Source organism: Anabrus simplex, chromosome 2 (assembly GCF_040414725.1).
Source record: "Anabrus simplex isolate iqAnaSimp1 chromosome 2, ASM4041472v1, whole genome shotgun sequence".
NCBI lineage: Eukaryota > Metazoa > Arthropoda > Insecta > Orthoptera > Tettigoniidae > Anabrus > Anabrus simplex.
This window is the reverse complement of record NC_090266.1, coordinates 357,623,051-357,645,899: the sequence shown is the minus strand read 5'-3', so window position 1 is coordinate 357,645,899 and position 22,849 is coordinate 357,623,051.

Below are 22,849 nucleotides of genomic sequence, written 5' to 3'. Positions count from 1 at the left end.
CACTTTCTTTCAACTTGTAAATAGTGTGATATTTTTGGAAGGAGGCCCTCCCGTGAAAAATATAATTTTTATTTTGTTGTTGTTTCGTTAAGCCATGAGTAAGGCTAATGCTAGTCTGTATATTTACAGAGATAATGTATTCTGGAGAAGTTAATCACCGTGTTCAAAAAACTGGCAGAGAAGATAATATAATTTACTTATCAACATTTGTTAATTTAATTTTGTTATTGTTGAGTGTGCTAGTTTGCAATAAATGTCGAGAACCTTTGTTTTATATTTTGTGTCATTGTCGCTAGTCCTTGTCTCTTTTCCTGCCCTCAAAAAAAAAATAAGCAAAGCCAGACAACTCTCGTTCTCCGGCTGCGCCTAGCCCGGTAAGAAGGGGGCAATATACGTATATACACCAAAACAATCTAAAGATATTACAAACGTGAAAACTGGTATTTGGAATCTCCTTTAAAAATAAAGAAAAGGGGGGGGGTGAAAACGGAGATGAATTCATTTTATGAGGATACGTATATCTCAAAAACTGAAGATGTTACAGTCGTGATAATTCGTATTTGGATGCTCTTTTAAAGACATGGGTACTGTTTGTTTTTGGAAAATTCATTTAAAAGGGGAGTGCGAAAAGAAGTGAAAAAATTGGATTCCTTTTCTGGAGAAACTATATTTCAAAAGTGAAGGTTACGGACGTGGAAATTGGTATTTGAAATCTCCTTTAAAACTAAAGAAACACACATTTTTATGGGTGAGGAGAAACCAACTTAACGGGCGAGGGAAGAGCGGCAAAGGAGTTGAATTCTTTTCATGAGGATACTTATATCTCAAAAACTAAAGATGTTACAGATGTGAAAATTAGTATTTGGAGTCTCCTTTAAAAATAAAGAAGCACGCTTCTTGGGGGGAAATCAACTTGGGGGCAGGGGCGGTGAAAAAGGCATTCAATTCCTTTTTATGAGGATACAAGTACCGGCATATCAAAGCTGAAGATATTACAGTCGTGATAATTGGCATTTGGAAGCTCCTTTATAAATAAACAAGTATTTTTGGTTTTCGGAAAATTCACTTAAGGGGGGAGGGTTAAAGGTAGTGAAAAAATTGTATTCTTTTTATCTCAAAAACTTAAGGTTCCACACGTGAAAATGTATATTTGAAATCTTCTTTAAAAATAAGGAAGCGCGCATTTTTGGAAGGGAGGAATCAACTTAACAGGATGCGGTGAAAAAGGAGTTGAATTCTTAACATGAGGATACTTACATCTCAAAAACTGAAGATGTTAGATGCATGAACATTTGTATTTGGGATCTTCCTTCAAAGTAAAGAAACACGTGTCCTTTGCTCTTCGGAAAGTCCACTTAAGGGGGGTGAATGAATTGAAAAATTAGTTGAATTCTTTGTATGAGGATACTTATATCTCAAAAACTAAATGTTAAAGACGTGAAAATTAGTATTTGGAATCGCCTTTAAAAATAAAAAACATGCATTTTTGGAGGGGGAGTGGGAAAAATCTTAACGGGCTGGGATGAAAAATGAGTTGAATTACTTTCATGAGAATACTTACCGGTAAATCTCAAAAACGGAAGACATTACAGACGTGAAAATTAGTATTTGGAATCACCTTTAAAAATAAGAAAGCATTTGTTTTTATCAGAAAATCGACGTAAGGGGTGTGGGGTTGTAAATAAGGAGATGAGGATACTTATATCTCAAAAACTAAATATGTTAAAGACGTGAAAATTTGTATTTGGAATCTCCTTTAAAAATAAAAACATGCATTTTTGGAGGGGGGGGGGAAGGAGGGAAATTTAAACGGGCTGGGATGAAAAATGAGTTGAATTACTTTCATGAGAATACTTACCGGTAAATCTCAAAAACGGAAGACGTTACAGATGTGAAAATTAGTATTTGGAATCTCCTTTAAAAATAAAGAAAAAAGCATTTGTTTTTACAGAATATCGACGTAAGGGTGTGGGGTTGAAAATAAGTAAATAAGGAGTTGAAAAATGTTTATGAGGATACTTTATCGTGGGTGTGGGTGTGGGTGTGGGAGAAGGACTGATCAGGGGTTTTTTTTCATTTTGATATCGAGCTGTGACATCGTTAGTCTCGTAACTGTTCGTGAAATCCTTTCATCATCAAGTTCAATTATACCTCCAAAACCTAAACTCAAAACATTCCACACTATTTTTGTGTAGTTCAGTTTTAAAATAACTAATTCTCTCTTTCTTTCTTAATCTGTTTACCCTCCAGGGTTGGTTTTTCCCTCAGACTCAGCGAGGGATCCCACCTCAACCGCCTCAAAGGCAGTGTCCTGGAGTGTGAGACTTTGGGTCGGGGATACAACTGGGGAGGATGACCAGTACCTAACCCAGGCGACCTCACCTGCTATGTTGAACAGGGGCCTTGTGAGGGGATGGGAAGATTGGAAGGAATAGACAAGGCGAGGCAGTAATGGCGTGCCCGGTTCGCCCTGAAGGACGTGGGTTCGAATTCTCGTCAGAAAGTCGTAAAATTTAAGAAATGAGATTTCCACTTCTGGAGGTGCATATGGCCCTTAGGCTCACTCATCCTATTTACTCAGCCTACACCAAAAATGAGTACCAGGTTAATTCCTGTTGGCAAGGCGGCCGGGCGTACAGTAGAGCTGAGCACTCTACCCCATCACGTGCCTTTACCTTTCACCCCTCCAACTTGGTAGGGTCGATCCTAACTCAGTCCGGTGGTATTTCACGGTGCTCAAATACGTCAGCCTCGTGTCGGTAGATTTCCTGGCACGTTAAAGAACTCTGTAGGACAAAATTCCGGCACCTCGGCTAAGAAAAAGTTCCTGAAATCTCATTGCAGTTCTGGTTCATAATACCTACAATTACAAGCACTGCTATGCTTATCACAGGCGAGACTAACGATGTCACAGCTCGATATCAAAATGTAATTACTTTCTCTAATTAACGAGGTATTGTATACTTCACTCATAGTGCTTCAATCGAGAAATCGGTCTGTAATAACCATAGCAGTGCTTGTAATTGTAGGTATTATGAACCAGAACTGCAATGAGCCTTCAGGAACTTTCTCTTAAATGTGATCCTGGAGTGATATCAAACGACCAAACGACCAGAATTCACCAAGTCAAGGACAGTCTGCGTTTAAGGAGAAGACCTTTCCTGACACATTTATGCAGAATGACATTTAACAAACAGGAAGAAAACTCGACCGTGCCATGGCCTTAAGTGAAATACCATCCCGGCATTTGCCTGGAGGAGAAGTGGGAAACCATGGAAAAACACTTCCAGGGTGGCTGGGGTGGGAATCGAACACATCTCTACTCAGCTGACCTCTCGAGGCTGAGTGGACCCCGTTCCAGCCCTCCTACCACATTTTAAATTTAGTGACAGAGCTGGGAATCGAACCCGGGCATCCGGGGGGTGGCAACTAATCACGCTAACCACTACACCACAGAGGCGGAAAAAATAACTAATTAAGGGCGTTTTATTTGTCGTATTAATCAATCATCACTCACTACTGATCTGCATTTAGGGCAGTCGCCCAGGTGGCAGAGTCTCTATCTGTTGTTTTTCTAGCCTTTTCTTAAATGATTGCAAAGAAATCGGAAATTTATTGAACAACTCCGTTGGTAAGTTATTCCAATCCCTAAATCCCCTTCCTATAAACGCATATTTGCCCATGGCTCCATGAGAGTGAATATAGAATGTTCATGTGATCTTGGAGTGATATCAAACGACCAGAATTCACCAAGTCAAGGGCAGTCTGTGTTTAAGGAGAAGACCTTTCCTGACACATTTACGCAGAACGACATTTAACAAACAAGAAAACTCGAACTCACGCGGCGTGATTCACATTACGTAATACTGTCCGCTAGCTCTAAAAGTTTAGCAGATGGCCACAGCTCCCAACATCCATAAATTCCTCTGTTGCTGTTGTTCTTGATGTTGCTGCTGCTTGAGGGACTAATAGCCAGTGACAACGATAATATTTTCACACTAAGGTGCCAAGGGGCTGCCTGGCCGAGGCGGTAAAGGCGTGTTCCGTTCGCCCGGAAGGACGTGCGTTCGAATTCCCGTCAGGAAATCGTAAAATTTAAGAAATGATATTTCCACTTCCGGAAGTGCATATGGCCTTTCGGTTCTCTCAACCTATTTACTCAGCCTACACCAAAAATGAGTACCAGGTTAATTGCTGGGAGCAAAGATGGCCGGACGTAGAGCTTACCACTGTACCCCATCAAGTTTCTGTATTACGGATAGTGGAAGTCTTTACCTTCCACCTTCATGACCTGTACGGAGGTGACTTTGCTTTGCACTAAGGTGCCACACTTTGAATCGTTTAACCTTATTATTCCTGGCCTCTTTCCATACAATTTGGTAATGTGGATTAATCCCAGTTTCGTGACCGGATGCCCTTCCTGACGTCAAACAAATATGAAGGGATGAATTCAAATTAGGATGTTTCTGTGGTGGTAGGTAGTGTGATATGTTGTACAAAAATGATACAGCCTACAAGACGATCACAAACAAACAGCCCCCGAACTAGGGGAGTTAACGAACCAGTTTAAAATCCACAGACCGGTCGGAAATCGAAGCCAGGGCAGTAGTATAATAGGCGGGTTCTGCCGCCACCTCCACCTCAGGCTCCCAGTGGCCACCTCCACCTCCACCTCAGCCAGAGGCCTCCCAGTGGCCACCTCCACCTCCACCTCAGCCAGAGGCCTCCCAGTGGCCACCTCCACCTCCACCTCAGCCAGAGGCCTCCCAGATGCCTCCTCCACCTCCCGCGGGATATTTGAATTTGTAAACAAAGCCACGTGCTTTTTGACAGACAACAACGCATCGCAAACCTCAGTACTGCCATCTTGACGGGCCTAAACCTCAGTAGTGCCAACTTAACCTAACTAGCGCGATGTAAACAAAGCCACGTGCTTTTTGACAGCCACGTGCTTTTTGACAGATTTGTAAACAAAGCCACGTGCTTTTTGACAGCTCTCATCAACAACAACGCATCGCAAACCTCAGTACTACCATCTTGACGGGCCTAAACCTTAGTGGTACCAACTTAACCTAACTAGCATGAGGTAAACAAAGCCACGTGTTTTCTTGACAGCCACGTGCTTTTTGACAGATTTGTAAACAAAGCCACGTGCTTTTTGACAGCTCTCATCAACAACAACGCATCGCAAACCTCAGTACTACCATCTTGACGGGCCTAAACCTTAGTGGTACCAACTTAACCTAACTAGCATGAGGTAAACAAAGCCACGTGTTTTTTTGACAGCCACGTGCTTTTCGACAGATTTGTAAACAAAGCCACGTGCTTTTTGACAGCTGTCATCGACAACAACGCATCGCTAACCCCAGTACTGCCATCTTGACGGGCCTAAACCTCAGTAGTACCAACTTAACCTAACTAGCGCGAGATAAACAAAGCCACGTGCTTTTTGACAGCCACGTGCTTTTTTGACAGCTGTCATCCGCCATCTTTAAACCACAGAGCACTGTGCTGCCCTCTTGCGTCACCTGTCATCGGCAGTGCTGCCATCTTGGCGGGCCTAAACCTTAGTGCTACCAACTTAACCTCACTAGCGTGAGATAAACAAAGCCACGTGCTTTTTGGACAGCTGTCATCCGCCATCTTTAATCTATAGAGCACAGTGCTGCCCTCTTTAGCTACTTACCTTTGAAATGTGGTGGCGGATAATTTGAAAAATGCTTTTTGACAGCAGCCATCTTGCATCGCAAACCTCAGTGCTGCCCTCTTTAGCTAGATACCTTTGAAATGTGGTGGCAGGCAATTCCACATGACAGCAGCCATCTTTGATCAAGAGAGCACCGTGCTGCCCTCTATGTGGTGGCGACAATTTGAAAAATTCTACATGCTCTTGTTTGGAAACAAACTCACGCGCTTTTTTGACAGCCGTCATCCGCCATCTTTAATCAACAGAGCACAGTGCTGCCCTCTTTAGTTGAAATGTGGTGGCGGCAAATTCCACGTGCTCTTGTTTGGAAACAAAGCCATGTGCTTTCTTAACAGCTGTCATCCGCCATCTTTAATCAACAGAGCACTGTGCTGCTATCATGCGGGCAATTTCATCACCTATCACCCGCCATCTTTAATCCACAGAACACCGTGCTACCCTCTTTATGGCTACTACCTTAAGCACGTAGTAGCGGGCAATTTGAAAAGTTCTGTTAGCTATCATCTACCATCTTTAATCAAGAGAGCACCGTGCTGCCATCTTTAGCTAGATACCTTTGAAATGTGGTGGCGGCAAATTGAAAAATTCCACGTGCTCTTGTTTGGAAACAAACTCACGTGCTTTTTTGTCAGCTACCATCCGCCATCTTTAATCAACAGAGCATAGTGCTGCCCTCTTTAGTTTGAAATGTGGTGGCGGCAAATTCCACGTGCTCTTGTTTGGTAAACATAGCTACGTGCTTTTTTGACAGCTATCATCCGCCATCTTTGAGCACCGTGCTGCCCTCTTTATCGTAGTAGATGTAAATTCGTCACCTGTCATACGCAGTGCTGCCATCTTTAGCTAGATACCTTTGAAATGTGGTGGTGGATAATTTAAAAAGGAAACTTCTACAGCAGCCCTCTCTCGACGCTAATTGCATAAGATGGCGGCTATAAATGACTCCTTAAGGGTGCTTACGCAAGATGGCTCCTATACACAGGTTCTTATGAGACGCCCTTGGGATGCTTGCGCAAGATGGCAGTTATACATGGCTCCTTATGAGATGCCCTAGGGATGCTTGCGCAAGATAGCGACTGCTCTTATGGGACGGCTTAAGGGTCCTTGCACAAGATGGCTTGAGACGCCCTAAGGATGCTTGCGCAAGATGGCGGACACAAGATGGCGGCTATACACAACTCCTTATGAGACGCTTTAAGGGTGCTTGCGCAAGATGGTTGCTACTCTTAGCTTAGAGGGTAACGTGTCGTGCTAGTTCGATTCATTAAATTTAGGGCTTAAATGCAAAATGTTAAATATCTCGAAAGCAGTGCATCGTAGAGCAAAACGGACAAAAAATTTTCCGCCCAATACCTCGGTTCGCAGTACGAGGATCAAGTAAAACATAGTCTAATGATGAGATCAACGGTTCGGTTCCTACTTAGGCCCTTTGGCATTCACTCTGTTTTAGCTTGTATTGAAGTAAGTCTTCGTAACATGATCAGGTCTAGCTATGGTAGAGAGTATAACGTGCCGTGCAGGTTCGATTCATTAAATTTGGGGCTTAAATGCAAAATGTTAAATATCTCGAAAACGGATAAAATTTTTCTACCTGATACCTAGGTTTGCAGTATCAGGAACATGAAAAAAACATAGTCTAATGATGAGATCGACGGTTCGATCCTTACTTAGGCCCTTTGGCATTGGCAGCTATCTATTTCTACAAGATGGTGACTATACATAGCTTCTTATGAGACAGCTTAAGAGCGCTTGCACAAGATGGCTGCTACTCTTATGAGACGCCCTAGGGGTGCTTGCGGGAGGTAGCAGCGACAAGACGGTGACTATACACAGCTGCTTATGATACGGCCTAGAGGTGCTCACACAAGATGGTGGCTGCTCTGATGAAGAAAGTTAGCTTTGCATCGTGCAGGTATCTTTACAGCACTAAACCTCATACCTTTGAAATGTGGTAGCAGGTAATTTGAAAAATTCGACGTGCTTTTTCTTCACAGCAGCTATCTTTAAACAATAGCGGCTATACATAAGCTGTTAAGGCCTCCTCTTATGTCAAGGTATAGCTCTATCGAACAAGTTTAAACCTGCATCGGGATAGCTAGAGTAAGCATGTGCTGCAGTGATGACGTCATTATGCATGTTTAGACTTGCAAATCACTAAAGAAACATAACAAGACTAGAATCGAACACCGCACTCTATGCCGTTAACTTTATCATGTGATCGGAACATTGATTGAAGTGTTTAGAACACTAAATAAGTGATCAAGACTATAATAGAACACTGTACTCGATACAACATGTGTTTAGAACATGTCAGGGGATACCTTTGTTCTAAGAAGATTAGATTACCGCACATTCCTTGGCTAAAGGGCTAATGGGCTAAAGGGCTAATGGGCTAAAGGGCTAAAGGACTAAAGGGCTAAAGGGCTAATGGGCTAATGGGCTAATGGGCTAAAGGGCTAGGGCGCCTCTCCTCTCTTTATCCGGGCTTGAGACCGGCTCTACAACTAGAGGCGGAGTTAACACCCTAAGGAAGGGAGAATGTTGGGAAATAATCTATACGAATATAGCTACTCGATCGACTATATACTACAGATGGATGACTTAGGTGAGGGTAAGCGCTTACTTAATAATACCAACACGACGTAATTCATGCTCTATTTCAAAAATATCTTCTTTGTACTGTGTGTAACCAGCATCATGATAGGCTCTTAGCAGTTGTAAACGTTTTACCAGTACGTTGGGGTCTTTACAGTAGCTTATATCTACATAGGGTAACAGAGGCTTGTTGTGAACTTTGAGTCTATATGCAGACAGTTGATGTGCAGGGACTTGTTTTGATATAATACGTGCTTCAGCAGTAGCGTTTCTAGGTACAAACATAACTTGTTTCGATAGCGATGAAGCGTTGAAATTTCCTTCTTCTTTACCTTGCATCTCTTCTTGAGATGTTTGCACTTCGACAGAACGTGTAGTAGGCTTAGGAAATGAAGTAAAATCATCAAGCTGTAATGGCAATGAATTTTCTTCTTCTTCTACTTTCCCTTTACTACTGTTTTGATCAACATCATTATCCTTATTATCATAATCATGATCTTGCCTCTCTTTATCTTGAAGTTTGTGCTCAGTAACAGAACTTGCAGCAGGCCTAGACAGCAAGGGAGAATTAAAAATCTCTCGCAGAGGTGTACTTTTTAAACATAAATCAGTGTTCGCTGGAATATGGTTGAGCTCTTTGTATTTTGTTCCCGATGAAGCTACATTACACGCGGCTTCATGACGTTGAGCGTTGTATGCGTTCTTGAACTCTCTTCTACAATGTTTGCATTGAAAAATCATCCTACATGATATCTCATGACGTCTCCTGTGATAGCTTCGGGAAAATGCTTTTCCACACTCTTCGCAAATATACCTAGAAATAGGTTTTTCCATGACGGACTTTTATCTTCTGCTAACAGATTCTTCTTTAAATCTACTCGACATTTGTTACTCTCTACTTCGATGATGCGAACAGCTTAGCGATTAATAGTAAACTAACACAAAAGCGTATAACCAAGGTAGCAACAGTAAGGTTTAAGCCCATCAAGATGGCAAGAGTGAGGTTAGCGACGTTCTGCTGTTGGATTTTAAATTCCGCGCTGTAACATGCATAAGGTGGCAGCCTTGAGGTTTACTGCCGTAAAGATGGCAGCAGTGAGGTTAGCGACGCTCTATTGTCCTTCAAAGTGAGGTTAGGGTTCGTCAAGAAGACAGCTGTCAAAAAAGCACGTGGTTATGTTTACCAAACAAGAGCACGTGGTCGTAACGTCACGGTCACGTAGTATGCTGCTTCAGCATGCAATGTTCAATGTCTACACCTACGTAGTAAACACTCTGCTATGTTCACAAAATTTTTACTCACAACTACTTTTTATGCTTTAAGTTCGTGCACATAGGTTATGTTAAGATAGCAGCACACGTACAAGTGATGGTCACGTGCTCTAGTAGAAGATGCATGCATTATCAAAAGGTGATACGTACACGCTTTTAAACCTTGCTATTCTTACTGCTACTATGTTCGCAAGATTTTCAAAGATCACTATTCTTTGTGCTTTAAGTTCGTTCGCATAGGTCATGCTAAAGTAGCAGAGCAAACACATGAGAACGTTGTACATTCTAGCGGAATGTGTTTAGTACGATAGTTGATGCATGCAAAATTGATAGGTGTTGTGTACACGCTTTGAAACTTAACTATTCTTCGTGCTTTAAATCCGTGCACATAGGTTATGCTAAGATAGCAGCACACTCTAGCGGGAGAAGTTTAGTACTCTAGTTGATGCATGTATAATCGATAGGCAATGCGTACACGCTTTTAAAACATTGCTATTCTTACTGCTGCTGCTATGTTCACAAGAATTTTATACATCGCTATTCTTTATGCTTTAAGTTCATGCGTATAAGTTATACTAAGTAAGCAGCATACTTATAAGGTTGTTGCACGCTCTAGTGGAAAAGTTTAGTAAGAAAGACGATGCATGCAAAATCGATAGGTGATGTGTACACGCTTTGAACTTGGGTATTTTTTGTGCTTTAACTTCGTGCACATAGGTTATGTTAAGATTGCAGCACACACAAGCGATGATCGCACGCTGTTGTGACAGAAGTTTAGTACAAGAGTTAATGCGTGCAAAATTGACTCGTGTTGTGTACACGCTATTCTTTGTGCTTTAAGTTCACGCACATAGGTAGCAGCGCACAATTGCGAACGTTGTACACTCTAGCGGTAGAAGTTTAGTACGATAGTTGATGCATGCAAAATTGATAGGTGATGTGTACACGCTTTGGAGCATAGCTATTCTTTGTGCTTTAACTTTATACACATACGTTAGCAATACACATATGCGATCGTTGTACACTCTGGCGGTAGAAAATAGTCGATGCATGCAAAATCAATAGGTGATGTGTACACGCTGTTAAACATCGTTATTTTTGTGCTTTAAGTTCGTGCGTATAGGCTATGCTAAGATATTAGTACAATCTAGCGGAAGAAGTTCAGGGTGATCTGTACACGCTTTGAAACATGATTATTCTTTGTACTTTAAGTTCATGCACATAGGTTATGCTAAGATAGCAGCACAATCTAGAGGAAGAAGTTTAGTACGAGAGTCGATGCTTGCAAAATCGATAAGTAATATGTACACGCTTTGAAACATGGCTATTCTTTGTACTTTAAGTTCATGGGTATAGGTTATGCTAAGATAGCAGCGCAATCTAGCGCAAGAAGTTTAGTACGAGACTCGATGAATGCGAAATCGATAGGTGTTGTGTACACGCTTTGAAACATGGCTATTCTTTGTACTTTAAGTTCATGCTAAGATACCTGCACAATCTACCTGAAGAAGTTCAGTACGAGATTCGATACATGCAAAATCGATAGTTGATGCGTACACGCTTTGAAACATGACTATTCATTGTACTTTAAGGTCATGCGTATAGGTTATGCTAAGATAGCAGCACGATCTAGCGGAAGAAGTTTAGTACGAGAGTCGATGCATATAAAATCGATAGGTGATGTCTACACGCTTTAAAACATGGCTATTCATACTGCTGCTCTGTTCCTATGATTTTTAAAAATAGCTAATCCTAATGCTGCTCTTAACGACGTAGAGCTAAGGATTGATGAAGTGACCGTGACGTCACGACCACGTGCTCTTGTTTGGTAAACATAACCACGTGCTTCTTTGACAGCTGTCTTCTTGACGAACCCTAACCTCACTTTGAAGGACAATAGAGCGTCGCTAACCTCACTGCTGCCATCTTTACGGCAGTAAACCTCAAGGCTGCCACCTTATGCATGTTACAGCGCGGAATTTAAAATCCAACAGCAGAACGTCGCTAACCTCACTCTTGCCATCTTGATGGGCTTAAACCTTACTGTTGCTACCTTGGTTATACGCTTTTGTGTTAGTTTACTATTAATCGCTAAGCTGTTCGCATCATCGAAGTAGAGAGTAACAAATGTCGAGTAGATTTAAAGAAGAATCTGTTAGCAGAAGATAAAAGTCCGTCATGGAAAAACCTATTTCTAGGTATATTTGCGAAGAGTGTGGAAAAGCATTTTCCCGAAGCTATCACAGGAGACGTCATGAGATATCATGTAGGATGATTTTTCAATGCAAACATTGTAGAAGAGAGTTCAAGAACGCATACAACGCTCAACGTCATGAAGCCGCGTGTAATGTAGCTTCATCGGGAACAAAATACAAAGAGCTCAACCATATTCCAGCGAACACTGATTTATGTTTAAAAAGTACACCTCTGCGAGAGATTTTTAATTCTCCCTTGCTGTCTAGGCCTGCTGCAAGTTCTGTTACTGAGCACAAACTTCAAGATAAAGAGAGGCAAGATCATGATTATGATAATAAGGATAATGATGTTGATCAAAACAGTAGTAAAGGGAAAGTAGAAGAAGAAGAAAATTCATTGCCATTACAGCTTGATGATTTTACTTCATTTCCTAAGCCTACTACACGTTCTGTCGAAGTGCAAACATCTCAAGAAGAGATGCAAGGTAAAGAAGAAGGAAATTTCAACGCTTCATCGCTATCGAAACAAGTTATGTTTGTACCTAGAAACGCTACTTCTGAAGCACGTATTATATCAAAACAAGTCCCTGCACATCAACTGTCTGCATATAGACTCAAAGTTCACAACAAGCCTCTGTTACCCTATGTAGATATAAGCTACTGTAAAGACCCCAACGTACTGGTAAAACGTTTACAACTGCTAAGAGCCTATCATGATGCTGGTTACACACAGTACAAAGAAGATATTTTTGAAATAGAGCATGAATTACGTCGTGTTGGTATTATTAAGTAAGCGCTTACCCTCACCTAAGTCATCCATCTGTAGTATATAGTCGATCGAGTAGCTATATTCGTATAGATTATTTCCCAACATTCTCCCTTCCTTAGGGTGTTAACTCCGCCTCTAGTTGTAGAGCCGGTCTCAAGCCCGGATAAAGAGAGGAGAGGCGCCCTAGCCCTTTAGCCCATTAGCCCATTAGCCCTTTAGCCCTTTAGCCCTTTAGCCCTTTAGCCCATTAGCCCTTTAGCCCATTAGCCCTTTAGCCAAGGAATGTGCGGTAATCTAATCTTCTTAGAACAAAGGTATCCCCTGACATGTTCTAAACACATGTTGTATCGAGTACAGTGTTCTATTATAGTCTTGATCACTTATTTAGTGTTCTAAACACTTCAATCAATGTTCCGATCACATGATAAAGTTAACGGCATAGAGTGCGGTGTTCGATTCTAGTCTTGTTATGTTTCTTTAGTGATTTGCAAGTCTAAACATGCATAATGACGTCATCACTGCAGCACATGCTTACTCTAGCTATCCCGATGCAGGTTTAAACTTGTTCGATAGAGCTATACCTTGACATAAGAGGAGGCCTTAACAGCTTATGTATAGCCGCTATTGTTTAAAGATAGCTGCTGTGAAGAAAAAGCACGTCGAATTTTTCAAATTACCTGCTACCACATTTCAAAGGTATGAGGTTTAGTGCTGTAAAGATACCTGCACGATGCAAAGCTAACTTTCTTCATCAGAGCAGCCACCATCTTGTGTGAGCACCTCTAGGCCGTATCATAAGCAGCTGTGTATAGTCACCGTCTTGTCGCTGCTACCTCCCGCAAGCACCCCTAGGGCGTCTCATAAGAGTAGCAGCCATCTTGTGCAAGCGCTCTTAAGCTGTCTCATAAGAAGCTATGTATAGTCACCATCTTGTAGAAATAGATAGCTGCCAATGCCAAAGGGCCTAAGTAAGGATCGAACCGTCGATCTCATCATTAGACTATGTTTTTTTCATGTTCCTGATACTGCAAACCTAGGTATCAGGTAGAAAAATTTTATCCGTTTTCGAGATATTTAACATTTTGCATTTAAGCCCCAAATTTAATGAATCGAACCTGCACGGCACGTTATACTCTCTACCATAGCTAGACCTGATCATGTTACGAAGACTTACTTCAATACAAGCTAAAACAGAGTGAATGCCAAAGGGCCTAAGTAGGAACCGAACCGTTGATCTCATCATTAGACTATGTTTTACTTGATCCTCGTACTGCGAACCGAGGTATTGGGCGGAAAATTTTTTGTCCGTTTTGCTCTACGATGCACTGCTTTCGAGATATTTAACATTTTGCATTTAAGCCCTAAATTTAATGAATCGAACTAGCACGACACGTTACCCTCTAAGCTAAGAGTAGCAACCATCTTGCGCAAGCACCCTTAAAGCGTCTCATAAGGAGTTGTGTATAGCCGCCATCTTGTGTCCGCCATCTTGCGCAAGCATCCTTAGGGCGTCTCAAGCCATCTTGTGCAAGGACCCTTAAGCCGTCCCATAAGAGCAGTCGCTATCTTGCGCAAGCATCCCTAGGGCATCTCATAAGGAGCCATGTATAACTGCCATCTTGCGCAAGCATCCCAAGGGCGTCTCATAAGAACCTGTGTATAGGAGCCATCTTGCGTAAGCACCCTTAAGGAGTCATTTATAGCCGCCATCTTATGCAATTAGCGTCGAGAGAGGGCTGCTGTAGAAGTTTCCTTTTTAAATTATCCACCACCACATTTCAAAGGTATCTAGCTAAAGATGGCAGCACTGCGTATGACAGGTGACGAATTTACATCTACTACGATAAAGAGGGCAGCACGGTGCTCAAAGATGGCGGATGATAGCTGTCAAAAAAGCACGTAGCTATGTTTACCAAACAAGAGCACGTGGAATTTGCCGCCACCACATTTCAAACTAAAGAGGGCAGCACTATGCTCTGTTGATTAAAGATGGCGGATGGTAGCTGACAAAAAAGCACGTGAGTTTGTTTCCAAACAAGAGCACGTGGAATTTTTCAATTTGCCGCCACCACATTTCAAAGGTATCTAGCTAAAGATGGCAGCACGGTGCTCTCTTGATTAAAGATGGTAGATGATAGCTAACAGAACTTTTCAAATTGCCCGCTACTACGTGCTTAAGGTAGTAGCCATAAAGAGGGTAGCACGGTGTTCTGTGGATTAAAGATGGCGGGTGATAGGTGATGAAATTGCCCGCATGATAGCAGCACAGTGCTCTGTTGATTAAAGATGGCGGATGACAGCTGTTAAGAAAGCACATGGCTTTGTTTCCAAACAAGAGCACGTGGAATTTGCCGCCACCACATTTCAACTAAAGAGGGCAGCACTGTGCTCTGTTGATTAAAGATGGCGGATGACGGCTGTCAAAAAAGCGCGTGAGTTTGTTTCCAAACAAGAGCATGTAGAATTTTTCAAATTGCCGCCACCACATAGAGGGCAGCACGGTGCTCTCTTGATCAAAGATGGCTGCTGTCATGTGGAATTGCCTGCCACCACATTTCAAAGGTATCTAGCTAAAGAGGGCAGCACTGAGGTTTGCGATGCAAGATGGCTGCTGTCAAAAAGCATTTTTCAAATTATCCGCCACCACATTTCAAAGGTAAGTAGCTAAAGAGGGCAGCACTGTGCTCTATAGATTAAAGATGGCGGATGACAGCTGTCCAAAAAGCACGTGGCTTTGTTTATCTCACGCTAGTGAGGTTAAGTTGGTAGCACTAAGGTTTAGGCCCGCCAAGATGGCAGCACTGCCGATGACAGGTGACGCAAGAGGGCAGCACAGTGCTCTGTGGTTTAAAGATGGCGGATGACAGCTGTCAAAAAAGCACGTGGCTGTCAAAAAGCACGTGGCTTTGTTTATCTCGCGCTAGTTAGGTTAAGTTGGTACTACTGAGGTTTAGGCCCGTCAAGATGGCAGTACTGGGGTTAGCGATGCGTTGTTGTCGATGACAGCTGTCAAAAAGCACGTGGCTTTGTTTACAAATCTGTCGAAAAGCACGTGGCTGTCAAAAAAACACGTGGCTTTGTTTACCTCATGCTAGTTAGGTTAAGTTGGTACCACTAAGGTTTAGGCCCGTCAAGATGGTAGTACTGAGGTTTGCGATGCGTTGTTGTTGATGAGAGCTGTCAAAAAGCACGTGGCTTTGTTTACAAATCTGTCAAAAAGCACGTGGCTGTCAAGAAAACACGTGGCTTTGTTTACCTCATGCTAGTTAGGTTAAGTTGGTACCACTAAGGTTTAGGCCCGTCAAGATGGTAGTACTGAGGTTTGCGATGCGTTGTTGTTGATGAGAGCTGTCAAAAAGCACGTGGCTTTGTTTACAAATCTGTCAAAAAGCACGTGGCTGTCAAAAAGCACGTGGCTTTGTTTACCTCGCGCTAGTTAGGTTAAGTTGGCACTACTGAGGTTTAGGCCCGTCAAGATGGCAGTACTGAGGTTTGCGATGCGTTGTTGTCTGTCAAAAAGCACGTGGCTTTGTTTACAAATTCAAATATCCCGCGGGAGGTGGAGGAGGCATCTGGGAGGCCTCTGGCTGAGGTGGAGGTGGAGGTGGCCACTGGGAGGCCTCTGGCTGAGGTGGAGGTGGAGGTGGCCACTGGGAGGCCTCTGGCTGAGGTGGAGGTGGAGGTGGCCACTGGGAGCCTGAGGTGGAGGTGGCGGCAGAACCCGCCTATTATACTACTCAGGGCTCTATGAATCGAAGGCCACTTCGCTGACCATTCAGCCAATGAGCAGACAAATTTTTCTTCATTTTATCCCCACATGATTTTTCGGCTAAAAATTTGAACCCGGGATCGACCAGAACCCAAATCGCAGCCACTGCGATGGAATGCCGGCAGCGAAGCCACCACATCAATCATGGCCCAGATCCTGATTAATACATGAGCGATTTCTGAAACGTAAGGTCACATCTTTTTGGTTCAGATTCCACGTTAAATTGAGCACTCCTGACTACGATCACGATATCAGCAGGGAGAACAAGCTTGCCTTAAAGAGTGTCGTTACCAGTGTTATCTCTTTGCTAATAATGTTATCGATTTTAAGTCCCACTAACTACTATTTTTACGGTTTTCGGAGACGCCGAGGTGCCTGAATTTTGTCCTGCAAGAGTTCTTTGACGTGCCAGGAAATCTACCGACAGGAGGCTGGGCGTATTTGAGCACCTTGAAATACCACCGGACTTAATTAGGATCGACCCTACCAAATTGGGCTCAGAAGGCCAGCGCTCTACTGTCCGAGCTACTCAGCCCGGCTGTCTATGTTTGTTGTCAGTATGTTCTTTATTTTTTACATAAACACGCACGCGCACACACACATGTTCTCTACCTTCTTTACATATTTTGAAACAAGTAATTCCGAAAGAGAAAAGGATTCGCCTGATTTCCACTAGATTTTGGTCACTTACACATCAGAAGTCTTCCTTACTCAAAAAATGTCTGTAATACACCTCAAAACATTTGTGCACATACTACATTTTCAGTATAATAATTAGGGCTCGGAAGTTGAGGAAAATCCTTTTTTTCTCTCTCTAGAGTCTGTAGACGAGGCCCAGCATAATATATGTTCATTCCGGGTCATTGTAGGCCTGAAAATGTTGGGTTTTATTTGTCCTTTTTAGCCTTTTTCGGTGTTGTTTGCCTCATTGATCCTTTTAGCCCTTTTTTAGGTCTTAACGGCTTTTTTTTTGCAACTTCATTCGAATACATTTTACTGCCCATTTTCAGTAAGAATCACAACCACCTTTTAAACATATTTTCTCTAGTAGATACATATATCTGAACCGTATCTGAACAGAGAAAATGAAATGAAATCAAATGAAATGAAATCAAATTAAATCAAATTAACTAGTGCTTAAAAACCAGAGGCTTCAAATTATATGCTAGATAAGTGAAATATTGAAAAGAGAACATTTTGATGTGAGTGTTCTTGAAGAGGAACATGAACATACGTTCATGTGGAGAGAAGTTTCTCGATGTTTCGCAACGTGCTGTCTGAAAACTGACGATCCTTGACACCTAAGAACCAGGAGATGACTATTGTGATATACTAGAAAGCCAACTGAGGTAAGGTTTCCGAATACCAATTTCTGTAACCCCAGTGTGGTTAAGCCAAATATGATACCAGTTATACTCATTTGAATTTCTTTCTCCAGGATGTCCATTGCGGGTTCGCTGAATTCATTCTAGTGCAAAAAAAATATATCATTTTAAATTCTTCAAGTACTTGTTTAACAAACGCGGAATTTCTGTTTTTAAATTATGTTAATCTAAAAAAGTTATAATATTTAAAAGATGTATTCCACTCATAAATGTTTGCACTGTATGCAGCACACCACCAAAACTTTGCATTTTAAAAAATTATATTCCTACACTAAATATGTTATTAAAACTAAAATTTTAAATGAACTCTGATCTCATTTTTTACGTCCATTTTGCCAAATGTAGGGTATTTTTGGATATTTTTAGATCTTTGTATGGGTCTATTTTAGGCAATTTGTAGGACTTCAACTTCAGAGCCCTAATAATAACGCTTTATACCCACTTAACCTTATCACATACGCAAGCCAGAAGAATGACATTTGCCCATGCTATGTCATTTAAATGCACATTTCCAAGTGGTCATTTAGACCTGAAACCTCTCTTTTTTGCTTGGGGCTTTACGTCGCACCGACACAGATAGGTCTTATGGCGACGATGGGATAGGAAAGGCCTAGGAGTTGGAAGGAAGCGGCCGTGGCCTTAATTAAGGTACAGCCCCAGCATTTGCCTGGTGTGAAAATGGGAAACCACGGAAAACCATCTTCAGGGCTGCCGATAGTGGGATTCGAACCTACTATCTCCCGGATGGAAGCTCACAGCCGCGCGCCTCTACGCGCACGGCCAACTCGCCCGGTGAAACCTCTCTTGTTGCCATACTAAGGATGAGGAGTACCTACGCTAGATCTTAGGTAGGCCTACTGTAGAGTCCGGCTGAGTAGTTCAGAGAGCAGAGCACTGGCCTTCTGAGCTCAGGTTCGTAAGTTCTCTCACAGCTCAGCCCGATGGTGTACAGTATCAATGTGCTCAAATACGCCAGTTGCATGCCGGTACAATTACTGGCAAGTGAAATAAATCCTTCGGGACAAAATTCCGGCACCTCGGCGTCACTAAAAACCACGTAAGTAGTTAGGAAGATTAAAATGAATAACATTATTATTATTATTATTATTATTATTATTATTATTATTATTATTATTATTATCACGAGGATTGGGGCAAAAGTCATGGCAACTATTTCTTTTTCTTGTAGATATGTGAACGGATCATAAACGTATATGTGTCGTATGGAAGTTCTGCAGGCATAGTTTGTATGCAGAACAACAGATGGCTCTGTGACAGCTGGTAGTAGATCAGCGAGGGCTGTGAAATCAGTCAGTTGGTGAGTGTCGTGCGAGATGGACGTAACTCGTGTTGAATAGAGCGCTTACATCAAAATAGCCGTTCTCCGAGGGAGAAATGCGATGGAATGTCACAGTGAATTAGTGGAAGCCCTTGGGAATAATGCCCTACCATACCGTACAGTAGCACGGTGGGTAGGAATGTTTCAGCAAGGACGGGTGTCAACCAGTGATGAGCAACGTTCGGGACGACCTGTCAGTGTGCGGACCGGCGTGGCACGTGCCGTCATAGAGCAGCTCCTGGATGAAGACAGACGATGGACGCTATTGGAGTTAGAAAGGGCAAGTGGCATCGAGAAACGTACCGTCCACAGGATATTGCGTAATGAGCTACAACTGCGCAAAATCGCATCGCGGTGGGTACCGCATGCACTGACGGAAGTTCAAAGGTGGGTGCGCTGTGCAGTATGCTCCGACCACCTTGCATGCTGGCAACAGGACGGCGATCAATTCTTGTCACGAATAATCGCCATCGATGAATTTTGGGCCAGGGCATACGAACCAAAACTGAAACGTCAGTCCGCGGAGTGGCGACATGCTGGATCATCAAGGAGGCAGAAGGTCTGTTAGAAACCTTCCCGAGTCAAAATGATGGTAATCGTCGCGTATGACGTCGGGGGTGTCCTTGTTTGCAACTTTGTTCCACATGGCAGGACAGTGACTTCCTGGTGCGACAGGTACGACGTGGCATTCGGGAGAAACGTCCGGATCTTGTGGACAGTGCAATAATCCTGCGCGACAATGCAAAACCACATAAATCAGAGTGTGTAGGGCAGCTACTGCGAGGTTGTGGATGGGAAGAATTGGAGCACCCACCGTACTCCCCTGACATTTCGTCCTGTGACTTTGATCTCATTCGAAAGATTGATGATGATGCTTGTTGTTTTAAGGGGCCTAACATCGAAGGTCACCGGCTCCCATTCGAAAGATTAAGGAACCACTACGTGGTAGGTGGTTTGCAACACGAGAAGACATTGCTAATGCTGTGCGGCAACAGGTGACCCGATTCACATATGGTGCGGCAAATGCTGAGGCAAATGGTATTCATCGCCTCCCACATCGTTGGCAGCGTGTGGTGTCAGTAGCAGGGGACTACTTTGAGGGTCTTTAGGCGTAGTCACCTCAAACCAAAAATGAAGGGGAGCTCAAGAGAGTAAAGCACTCTCTATCCCCGTTTTACAGTTATAGATATGTGAAGTTTTACAAAAGCGACGGCAAATTACATGTTTCAAGATAGGTTACATAGTAAAGGTTTCAGACCTTCCCCGCGGTTTAGACTGCTGAACTAGCGATAAATAAAGAAGTTAAGTGGCCATTACCTTGTTGAAGAGCTACTGCCGGATGAAAGAGGCGCTTCCCGCCTCCTGCTACACTTCCATACTGTGCCCTACAATGTTTTTGATTCCTGTCAGGCGATTGCCGAGCTTGAACCAAGAACATCATAGTGACAAAACTCCCACTAACGTGGGCTAGTGCACATAGCTTACCAAGAGATACGTATCCAAACTCAGTAACACGGTAGAGTATGATTCAGGGGATCAGGGTACAAAGAAGGGCGAAATAATATAAAATAAGCGGATACGTATAAGTGCAGGGTAGTAGCAAAACGTACCAAAAAAATTTAACAGAAAACATCGCTGCATTCAGAAAATATTTACAATATGGTATTTATTCCAAGAATAGAAATCAAATTATTTACAAATAATATTTGCTTTCCAAACATAATGGGGTATTTAAAATGTTGCCGCAAACTTCCAGTTCACTATCATCACGAAACAGCCAAGCTGTAACAAGCATGGAATCATGGAATAAGTCAAAAGGTAAAGAAAAAGAATTATATCTGCACAGATAAACGTCTAATAGCCATCTCCTATTCACAAAAATGCTATGTCTCAGCACCTCGAACCCACGATCTGTCACATGTGAACCTACTATGTACAAGGCCCGGACCCAAGGCCAATCACACGTCCTGCTAACATACGACACCTAATCGCATCCATAAAATCATAGAAATACAAATGCATCGTCCTGTGGATAAAAACACAAGGGGCAAGTCATAGAAAATGAAACCAAACAAACAGAAAGGCGATCCCTGCTTGCGGCTTCTCATGAAGGTCGCCGTTCCCCCTTCAAAACACTTGAACGAGCGTAGACAGCTATGCGGCAAGACACCAGGCTGTGACGTCAGATCCCTCTCCCTTTACAGACATATAACACGTGACAAGTGGTAGCCATTATGAATAGCCCAGCTGTCTTGTCAGAGAGAACTTCCCGCCGGGCGACTTTCGTCTCACCTTATTCTCACGTAAATATAACTCCCTAGCGCTCTCGTACTCATATATGGGCCATGTGCCATCCGGTCCATATCAAAATAACTCAATCCTCATCTCATTTCCGCCTCTATAGGGCTTATCCGTAAGTATACAAGGGCACAAACCCCTTGCACTACAATCATATGGCCATAGTAAGGCATAATAAACACATCATAACAATCCATTATTCTATTGCGCTAAGTCTCTCTCTCTATAGCAATACATACAGTCAGCAATATGTTTAATGCCAGTATATCTTAAGCATAATGGCACACACCCCTGTCACGCTAACCTATGTGAGTAAAGAAGGTCAGTCACAATTTCCTATGAATGACGTACGACCACAAAGAAAAAATTCCCTACGCTACAGAAACTACAATATCTGTCTAACCTGGCAAACTTGACCAAGACGATCTGATATAAAATAAACTAGGTAGATAACAAATACACGTACACGATACAACTGAATAAGAAAAACAAAAATTACACAAACAGGAATATACAACCTACAACCTATACTACAATCCTGAGTTCGAGTCCGGGACATAGCTATGCTATACAAAGATTTAGACACATAGGACCATCCCTGTTGGCTGACGGCCAACCGTGATCCTAACTGGTAAACTTTAGGTCTACATGCTTTTTTCAAACTGGAAAGATCTAACCTGGAAGTATAGATGACATAGCGAAGCGGCTCCCCCATATGGACCAGGGGAATTATTCCATCACGACCGGCTTCAACACTTGTAGCAGATGTAGGCGGATGATTGGAGGGTACTGGCTGATGAGGACCCCTCTTGCATCTTCTTAGAGGGTTGTAAGATGTCTCCTTTGGTGTCGTGATGGGCCGGTATTTCAGCTGTCCCCGCGTCGGTTCTCGATGTCGAGATGGCTCCTGTTTTCTTCAAGTCCCGGTACTGCTTTCTCGCTGTGAGCGTGTCGTCTCTCTCGCTGGGTCGATATAGGGAAAACTGTAAACAGACATCTATTACACAGAGATCGGGTTCGATGCCTGTTTTCCACTAACAACCCCACTTTACATAGTTCCCTGGGCCAAGTCCTTTTCTGAATTCAGACTTGATACTCAAATATTCTCTTCTTCCCACACGGTAACACCATCATGTTATCCTCTCTTACTGACCGAGCTACTATATACCAGAAATATTCTGAGCTGTTATTAATTCATGCATTTCGTTTTCTTACAATTGGTCCTCAAAATAATATGAAGCTATTAGACAGACAGTCGAATTATAAGCAGCACATCTTCTCATGACAGGCAGGTTAGCACATGCAGGAACAAAATTCAACTTAATCGTGCAGGTTGATTACTTACTTCATCTCCCCAGTCAATCGTGCTGTGTGTATACAGCTCGAAGATAAGATGCTATTCTTGATGCCGACTCGCAGCCTCGCAACGTCGTTCCAGCAGTTGTACAGTCAAAGAATGAATCTTCAGCGCTCGGTGGCTCTGAATTTATAATGAGGCTGGCGTCATCACGCTCGCGGGT